The 10394-nt window shown below is 46.4% G+C and overlaps 1 long non-coding RNA gene across 1 annotated transcript; it reads left to right on the plus strand.

Annotated features, from left to right (window-relative positions):
• Positions 1–9310: 9310 nt before the first annotated feature.
• LOC144369529 (uncharacterized) lies at positions 9311–10065 on the plus strand. The gene is made up of 2 exons (XR_013429327.1): positions 9311–9384; positions 9770–10065. It is a non-coding gene; the product is annotated as an uncharacterized LOC144369529 (long non-coding RNA).
• The last annotated feature ends 329 nt before the right edge of the window (positions 10066–10394 follow it).

The following is a 10394-nucleotide window of genomic DNA, read 5'->3' on the forward strand; positions in this document are numbered from 1 at the left end:
AGGGGGAGGGTGGTGAGCCCTGGGGCCTCATTCTTCCCATGTGTGCTGTGTCCACATGAGGGATGAGCAGGTTTGTCCTCCAGGATGAGGCAGCTGAGGTCAATTTATTTGAGACAGTATTTCAGAAGGAGCTAAAGACTGGCTCTGATAAAAGTTGTCACATAATATGAGTGGTATATTGAAGGGAATTCTAGAGAGGCTCTTAGAACTTACTCAAGTAGAGTTCTTTATATATATGAATAGTTTAGGATGTATAAATCAAAAACAAAAATTAATTTAGCCTTAAATGTACAAAAAAATGGAAAAACATTTCTTAAATTTTCTACATAACCTTAGATTGCTCTGTGATTTCTACTGGAACCAGTAGAGATATTGTGATGACCCAGACTCCTCTCTCCAAGCTCGTTACCCATGGACAGTCAGTCTCCATCTCCTGCAGGGCCAGTCAGAGTCTCCTATACAGTGATGAAAAAACCTATTTGCACTGGGTTGTGCACAAGTCAGGCCAGACTCCACATGTCCTAATATATGGGGTTTCCAACTGGTTTCGCTGGGGTCTCAGACAGGTTCAGTGGCAGTGGGTCAGGGACAGATTTCACAATAAGAATCATCAGGGTGGAGTCTGATGATGCTGGAATATATTACTGTGTGTAAAGTCTACATATTCCTCCCACAGTGGTGCAGCCCCGAAAAAAAACCTCCCTGCCTGGGTGGCCCAGCTGCCATATGAGCTGCAGGTATGGGAAGCAACTCAGCAGATTCTCTGCCCTGTGAGAAGAAGGTGCTGGGAACTCAGAGAACAGGGTGCAGCTGAGGGCTGTGGACCATGACGCCTGGGCCACAGCGTGGCCAAACATGAGTGGCCCTGTCAGCTGCAACAGCCTGGCCAGGCACATGAAGGACAAGCACAGAGGTGTCCAGGGTCCTTCTGAGTGAGCAGACAGGATGAGTGAGAACGCTGCAGGAAAAGCAGGACCTGGGCCCTGGGAAGGACTCTGGCACAGGCAGGGATAATGTAGAGACCTTCTGCAGGTCCCTTGTGCTTACAAATGCTGTTATTTGTGAAATTGGGATTCAAATCTAATCACACACACAAAAATTACAAAACCTGTAATAACTTATTAAAGGAAAATAATCGAAATGGTTTATTAATTGGGTACTCAATCTTGTATTTCTCTCTTCTTTTTCCAGGAAACAGCAGGGATACAGTGAGGATGCAGTCTCCACTTTCCCTGCCTGACACCCTGAACTCCCTGCCTTCATCTTGGGAATTAAAAGAGTTGTAAAAGTCACTAAAGAGGGTGGAAGTTTGTGCCTTGGTTATGAAGGTGATTCCTAGATAATAGAGCTCTTGGTGAATGTAACTGAAATCCCAAGGTCTTGTTTCTGATGAGTATTAAATTTATATGCAAATATTTATTTATTTTGAAGAGAATATAATTCACAGTTTTTTAAATGTAAAAAGAATGTTTTGAATAAGTAATTTTTAAAATATTTGGAATCCCAGAAAGGTGAAAAAAGCAATTGTGGTGAAGGGAAACTGTGATTAAAACCAGACACTTAGTTGTCCTTACTTTGGAGAAATCACTAAAGACACTGCTCACAGAGAAGCAATGACCCAGAGAGACGCGGAGGTGTGTAAAAGGCACATGCAGGAAGGCAGGAATTTGTGGATGAATGTGCACTAATATTGGCTGCACAAACGATGGGTGAGTACCTTGTACACATTGAGATGTACATAAACCTGGAGAGATTGAGAAGCAATGTGTTAGCAGAAAAAAGGGAAATAAATGTAATTAAAAATTATACTACTTCGTAGAGTGGAAAAAGTCATTCCTCTGGCTGTGGGAATGGAAACCAGAACTTCTGCCCAAGAAGCACCGGCTCCACCACTGACCAACATCGCACAACATGCTCAAGACAAACCCTGATCCAGGGCCACACAGGAAGCCACTGCCTGATTCCTCACTCACAGAAAGGCAGAGTGGTAGGGAGGATAAAATGCTAAGAGCTTAGCTGCTGGGTTGGGGCAATATTTTACACAAAATTATACAATAACGCAGAGAAACAATAAGAAGTTATAAAAAGTGATGGAAAAGCTGTATTGTCTACTGGCCACACAAAATAATGATGTTTCCCTGGGTAACATAAACATGCATGCATCTGACATAATGTTAGCATCACAGAAAAAAGGGCTAAATGGAAGCATTGAGTAGTTCCTGAATTTTCCATGAAGTGTAAGAGTGCTAATGAGCTGACATATCGTAAAATAAAGAGTGTCTTTTGCTTTCCCTTTCATGGTTTGCCTTTTTAAGGAGTGATTGGGGGGGGCAGTTTTCTTAAACGTATAAAAATAATGTTCAATTAGTCACTCACATTCCAGGCCTCCTCTCCCACTCTAGCAGAGGGAGGAGGCCATGGACTCCACATGCTGCACACATAGGGATGGAGCCTTCCTAGCCTGGGTCCCCACATGATTCTGTGGAGCACCCCTGCCTGGCCCAGGAGCACACAGCCTTTAAAATATGCTGTGGTGCCTGCTGTGATTAGTACAATGGTGACATCCATCCTTAGTGCTGTGAATGACAGCACTGAGAAACCACAGTGTCTTGCTCAGTTCCTATAATGATGCTGTCTTAACAGATAAAAATGTAAAATTAAATTTATGCTTGAAATATAGATCAGCTTCTCCAGGGCTGAGGCTATGGTGAGTATATTTCAAGGTTCACGTCACCGTCTGGTGGGCAAGAAGTGGAATATCCTAGCACAGAATTCAGTGAGCACAACCTACCTGAAGGTGAGCCACCTCTGTGTCCACAGGGTCCTATGCCCTTTGCTATCCACAATGATGCTCTAAATCTCCAGGAAGACACCTCACCCACCTGTCTATTAAATGGGCAGACACTCACACCCAGACAGAAGTTCATAACCCAACTGTGATGCCTGGGAACAAGGGCAAAGGGCAGAGCAGATGTGTCTAACCAGGTCACTCACTGAGTTCAGGATGAGCTCAGGCTAAAACCAGGTGTCAGGTCAAACCAGGTGTCCGTCCTCCTTCTCCTGTACAAAGTCCAGATCCAAGAAACAGCTAGATCAAAGACATCCAACATACACCTTTCCAAATACGCTGAAATTATTTCATGAGCTTCTTCAAGATGGACTTCTTTTGACATCTAGGACCAGTGTAAAGTGAACAAATACCTTCCTGTCCCCACTGTTGTCTCTTGGAACAGTTTGAACCTCAGATTGCAAACTTTGTCTTCTTCTCATCACAAGTAATAAAATTTGTGCCTATTAACCTGTCTGTGTGTGTAAACTTAAACATATCTCTTCTTCCATGAGACTTCCAAGTAAAAGGTCACTTCATAGAGATGCTCCCTGAGGTCTAGTGGCCTCACAGTGCCCAGGCTCACACCACCTAGTGAGCTACAGCTTTGCCCACCCTAACATGAGAAGAGCCATAAAAAAATCTCCCCCTAATGAGCACCAATACCAGGGTCTACAGGAGCCTCCTGACCCCACAAGGAGCAATGCCCAGTATCCCCTGCACTCTTCAGCTTTACCTAATTTTCCAGAAATGGTGCAGATACCTTCTCATGCAAGGTCCCAGAACAGCAGCAAGATTTGAAGGGGATCTTGAAAGGAGAGTGCTCACTGCTGCCCTCTGCTTATCCAGCCCACACTTTGCACAGTGCCCTGAAGGTTGCTCCTTTTTCAGGGCCCTTTGCCTTCCTCTTCTGAGGATTCCTGTGATGTGGGGGTCAATGGCTCAGTGCTGCTTCAGCATCTCAGAATATCAGGTTATGAAGAGTCAGACCCCTCCTTTGTCTGCATTCTACATGTGAGAAACAGACTTAAACAGAACATGTGTGCGCCAGGACTTGGACTTGGTTCAACCAAAGGGACCCTTAGCACTCTGCCCTCATGGGAGATACTTCTGACTTCCCACAGCAGAGAGCACCACACACAGGTGTCTCTATGCACTGCAGAAGCTCTGCATTCCCCTCCTGAATTGGTCCTTAAATACCAGCTTACCACTCTTCTCTCAATTCCCCTGCATCCCCAGCTGGTGGCAAAAAAGAATATGAGATAGATAGATAGATAGATAGGTAGATAGATAGATAGATAGATAGATAGATAGATAGATAGATAATAGATAGATAGATACATAGATACATAGATACATAGATAGATACATAGATACATAGATAGATAGAATAAAATACAATCCACACATGGAAGTATCCTTCAAAACCAAAATGCCACAACACAAAACTTTCCCTATTTTTGTCTTCATGTTCAGAGTAGATCTTTTTTGTTTTTTTTAAATTCTCACTTTATTTAATACTGAAGTATATTTATAACCATTTAGTTTTCTTTAGTATTGCATTTAAATATGACTCATGCACATACCAAAATTGGGGAGCTTGTTAAATTTGGCTCTAGAGCCAATGTCTCCTTAGCTTTGGCCTACTCCAAGCATGTGCTAGGAGGCCAGGAAAAAAATGACTTCTAAACACCAGAGACCACTGTCTTCATACAGAGGGGACTGGCCTGAGATCCGAGCCCTCCACACAGAAGGGTCAAGAATTCCAACTCCCTACAGAAGAGAAACTGGGGGATAAAGGCCCACCACCCAGACTCCTCAGCAGACAGCTCTAGGGCTCTGAGCAGCTCCAGAGCCACAGAAAACAAGGGGAAGGGAGGCAGCAGCAGTTTCTGCAAGTGTAGGCAGAAGTCTTGAGAGAGAATAACTCAGAAATGGGCAGATCAGAGAGAGGGCCCAGGTAGAGAGCTCCAGGGAGAGGGACCTGCTAAGAGATATGATCAGGCAGCAACAGGGGTAGGGGTGGTCACTGAAACCACCATCAGAGCTCACCTACATCTGAGTTCTGAAGTGCGGTGGGCAGGTGAGAGCTACTTACTATGTGGGAGACTCTGGGTTTGATAACCAGTACTGCAGGGAAACAGGGGTGGGGGGAATGCCAGGCCCACCCTCACCAGGGCAGTGGCTCTTTCCATGTGCTGAGATCTAGGCAGCAGGGTTACAGAGCTCCCGCGAGGCTCCAAACCCACAGGCCAAGTGCAGAGATGAAGGGTGTCTCCTGGGACAAGAAAAATAAATTTCTGAGCTCAGTGAGAAACCACCAAAGAGTTACCCATGTGGGAAACAGACTCAAACAGAACATGTGTGCACCAGGACCTGGACTTGGTTCATTCAAAGGGACCCCTAGCACTCTGCCCTCATGAGAGACACTCCTGATAGCCCACGGCAGACAGCGCCACACACAGGGGAGAAAATGACAGGTATCTGGGTTTGGTTATTTATGTTTATTTTGAAAAAGTCCTACTAAGTGGCCCAAGCTGGCCTCTAATGCAATCCTCATGCCTCAGCACTGTAAGTCACTGGGATCCCAAAGATACACCCCAAGTTCAATGCTTTGTTGTTTTAAGATGATACTAGTTACTTTGTGAAACAGAAGAATATTGAAAGTCATTGACCATCAAACCCTCTGTATATTTGTTTCCCAGGAAACTTGATCTAACCAATAAAAATTATTGATTACTATGAATGTGATATGTGCCCAGATACTAAAGAACAGAATATTCATATATGCTGTTTTAGTGAACCCTCAGGCAATTCTCTAAGGATATGTTATTATTCCCATGTTGCTAATGAGAAACTGAGATGTGGGGAAAATGAAGAAACTAACCTGATGTCACACACAATCATTAAGACAGAGCCAAGATTCTATTCTCCCTGGGTGTGTATTGCATGGAGCATCCCATACCTCCTACAGCTGGGAAGAAACCTGGGGACCAGATGAAGCCACCAGCCTGCCTACAACAAGGCCAGGAGTCTGGTTTCCATGATGGCATCAGCATGAGGCAGGAGGATGGATCCACTGGGCTCTGAAATTGCACCAAGGAGCTATGAGCCTGCAGTGTAAGCTGGGAATCCCTGGGTGAATTCTCCAGGACTGCTGACTGAGAGGTCAGCATAGGAGGCCACCACAGGGCTTGTCCCCACATGTTCCCAGACTGCACACCAGCCTTGCTCAGGGTGGGGAGAGGGACGAGCTGGTCCTGTAGAAGGAAGACACAGAGTCAGTATGTGGAGGCAGATAGGGCCTGAGGCTGGGAGGCTATGGAGCTCTGCCAGGAAGCCTGAGGCCTCTGCTGAGGGCAGTGAGTGCCCAGGGGTCAAGGAGAGAAGCAGGCCATGTGTTCCTGAGTATTTAATGCCTGGTGCAGCTGACACACAGGGAAGACAGGGGAAGCCATTGTCATTCCTGTGCCAACTGCAGGTTACCTCTTTATCCTCTGCTTACCTGGAATCACCTAATCTTATTAAAACTGATTCCTCCAAACAGCACTTGCTTCTTAATATCTAACAGGGATCCAGTAATTATGGTAAGTGAAAAAAAATGATAGTATGTGGTCAGGATTCCAACATCTTGGCCCCAAACCCCAGCCTGTACCATCCCACTCCCCAGGTACTCAAACAGGAAATTTAACAAAATTTCTTTTGTAGTATCTTGAAAATATAATCAAACAAGTTGAATTTAAGAGAGGGAGAGAGTATACACTAGATTTGACTTGATCATTGAAGCCCGCCCTTCTGCACATGGAGGCAGAAGAAGGAGGATCTCTGCCCATGAAGACTGGATGTAAGGAGATGTTCTAATGCTGCTCTTGGAGGCAACATTAGCCACAATTGAAACAATTAGGGCAGATTCCAGGAGCTCTGTGCTGATGGACACAGGAAAATTGGGACCTTACCCTACTAATGTGGAAAGATGACTCTGCCTCAGCCACTGAACCTGGAAGAAGACCCTGAACTTCAGCAAGGAGAGCTGCCCATTGACTGCTCCATTTCAGTCTTCTCAGGTTGAGCTGAGGACCCAGCCTGGACTCCTGAGGGACACACCTGGGAAGAAACACACTGCTCAATAGGGGGTAATTTGTTGCTCAGCCACAGAAAACTAGGAGAGACATCAAACTACCTTATCTCATCAGACGGATCAGAAAATGAAACACAATAGCAATTGTCTTACATGGCTCATGGCTAAGAGGACCCTCAGCTCCCTGCTCTCTCTGCAATGTGGTAGGGTTCTGCCTTCTTCTGCCACAGAGCTCCTCCTGATCTGTCCACACCCACACAATCCAGGCTGAACTCGGGGCCTTAAAGAAGAAGGAAATGGTGGCATTTCAGGTAACTGGATGGAAGTGGAGAACATCATGACAAGTGAAAGAGCCAGACTCTGGAAGGTGAGGGTCCCATGTCACCCCTCCTGTGCAAAAGCTAGAGCAAAGGAAGGGGAAAGGGGAGTAAAGTGTCATAAGGAGAGAAGGATGACCAGTGGCAAAGGAGACAGAGATGGGGGGGTAGGGACTGGGACAGGGAGGAAATGTTGAAGCAATGCACCACATGACACCATGTACTTGGGCACAGACAGCACAGCACAGCAGTGAGCCCAGATCCACAGAGGTCTAGAGCCCACCAATGACAAAGAAGGTGATGAATAAAAGGGAAAAAGTCAGGAGAGATGATGAAGGGGGTGGAGATGGAAGAAGGGGAAAGAGGGGGCACCAGGGACTGAAATGGAGCACAGTGAATTCCAGGCCTGCAGATTGTACCCAGGGAACCATCTGTTTTGCAGAACTCCAATGTGCCAATAGGAGCATTTAAAACAGTAAACAGGGCACTAAAGTAGAGTCATGGAAAAGGGAAATCTACTTACATAGAAAATATCTTTATAAGTAAATCAGGTATAAAATATAGAAATCAGTTGAGATAACCAGATCTAAACTGCACCTGAGACAGCTCAGGGCCATCATGAGATCTCCCAGGAAACACCCTGAGGACGTCCTTATGGTAAGGAGAAGAAAGAGGAGTCATGTGCTCAACTATTTCTCCTAAGGGGTCCTGTGCTCTGGAACTTTCCGAGACTCTGCACTTTTCCTGTTCCTGCCCAGTGAGTTCCAACTCATTCTCCTTCATTTCCTTTCATTCTGCTCATTCAGAAAAGCACAGGAAGACTGCAGCCTGGGGAAACTGAAAACAGCCATGTTTCTCAGGCTCAGAGGATGTTGCCCATTCAGGGCAGGACAGCCACAGATGTTCAGTTAAACTAAGAGACACATGTCAGGGTCCTCGGCTGCTGGTGGTTCAAGTTCCCCAAAGTGGAGATGGTGTGTCAGAGGTCCTGGTCTGGGGAGAAAGCAGCACAGCCATGTTGGCGAACACAACACAGGCTCACATTGTCCCACCTGTGGACAAGGAGGGCTAAAATCAATGTCCTTGTGCAGGGAAAAGAACCTTTTCCCCAAGACACCTTGGGGAAAGTCCCAGGAGAACAGTAGTGCACATGAAACCCCTGAACGTGGAGAGAGTGCCTGGGTGCAGTACTTACATAGGGAATCTACTTTAAAACCCAGGATAGTGGCACTTCCTCCCTAGTGTCCCTGACAAGGAGGAGCACATGGGGAGGGATGTCTCTATCATCTATGAGAAGGAACTAATGCAGAATCCTCTCTGTCTACACTATCCAGTGGGCTCAGGGTTCCATCTCCTGGGAAATGTTTGGTGGCTCTGAGTGTCAAATGCATAAAGATGACTAGGAAAGAATGGCCACCAGTTACAGACCTCACAGCTTCACAGTGACTACCTCAGGGGACATGCTCCTTGCCCTCTTTCCTTGAGCAGGGCTACTTGATATTCAGCTGAAATAAAATTTCTCTTCTCATCAGCTTCTAGTCACTCTGCTGCTCTTATTTTAGTCATTGAGACAGGAAAAGATGACATCTAAACTCTCCCTGATACTCTTATATTTCTCCAGGTAACACCAGACATCAGAAATCCTTGATCCTCTTCAACTGCATGCTGTGGCTAGAAGAAATTTCCAACATCAACATTTGTGAGGTGGCACTAATCACCTTTTCTTCTAAGCTGAGAGAAAGACAGCAGGGTGGGCATTGCCTCAAAGAGGCTGACCTGCAGGCCACCTTCCTAGCTGTAAATCTGTGCTGTCTTAGGAGGGCAGGCCCTAAGCACCATGACCCCTCACAAAGTGAGGCTTCCCTGATGAGGCCTCCTGCCCACACCACAGGCAGCCAGGGCTATTTCTCTGCTCTATTTCCTCCAACTGTAAAAGACATCTGATGTCCCTGGGCTCACAAGGAGGCCCCTCCCTCCCTCACTCTCCTCACCCAGCACCCACCAGGGCATTTGCATGCTGCTCCCTGGGGAGGACCTTCCTGCAAGGCCTACATAAAAGCTCAGTTCTAACCTGGCCTTGACTCACCAGGACTCCTCAGGTCAGCTTCTCAAAATGAGGCTCCCTGCTCAGCTCCTGGGGTTGCTGCTGCTCTGGATTCCTGGTGAGGACAGAGGAAATGAGGATGGAGAAAGAGGAGGGAGGGGAGCCAAGGGCCCCATTCTGCCCATGTGTACTCTGTCCACATGAGGAATGTGCAGGTCTGTCCTTCAGGATGAGGCAGCTGAGGTCAACTGATGTGAGACAGTATTCCAGAAGGAGCAAGGGAGTGGCTCTGATGAAAATTGTTACATAATACAAGGGGGATATTAAAGAGAATTCTAGAGAGGCTCTAAGTTCTAAGAGCCTATTTGAGTTCTTTATGTATATGAATAGTTTTAGTGTATAAATCAAAACCAAAAATTAATTTAGTCTGAAATGAACAAAAAAATGGGAAAACTTTTCTTAAAGTTTCTACATAACCTTGCATTACTCTGTGATTTTTACAGGAATCAGTGCGGATATTGTGATGACCCAGACTCCTCCCTCTGTGCCCGTCACACCTGGAGAGTCAGTCTCCCTGTCCTGCAGGTCTAGTCAGAGCCTTGTAAATAGTAATGGAAACACCTATTTGAGTTGGTTTGTGCACAAGCCAGGCCAGGCTCCACAGGGCCTAATATATAAGGTTTCCAACCGGTTAACTGGGGTCTCAGACAGGTTCAGTGGGAGTGGGTCAGGGACAGATTTCACACTGAAAATCAGTAGGGTGGAGCCTGATGATGCTGGAATATATTACTGTCAGCAAGGTAATGAGTACCCTCCCACAGTGGTGCAGCCCCGAACAAAAACCTCCCTGCCTGGGTGACCCAGCTGCCACATGAGCTCTGGTTTGGGTAGCAGCTTAGCAGGTTCTCTGCCCTGTGAGAGGAAGGTGCTAGAAACACAGGGAAGAGGGTGCAGCTGAGGGCTGTGAACCATGACTTCCTGTGCCACAGCTCACCACACCCATAAGTGGCACTGTCAGCTGCAGCAGCCTGGCCTGGCATGTGGAGGAGAAGCACAGAGGTGTCCAGGGACCTTCTGAATGAACAGAAAGGGTGAGAGTGGACACTGCAGAAGGAGGAGGCCATGGGT

Source organism: Ictidomys tridecemlineatus, chromosome 12 (genome assembly GCF_052094955.1).
Source record: "Ictidomys tridecemlineatus isolate mIctTri1 chromosome 12, mIctTri1.hap1, whole genome shotgun sequence".
NCBI lineage: Eukaryota > Metazoa > Chordata > Mammalia > Rodentia > Sciuridae > Ictidomys > Ictidomys tridecemlineatus.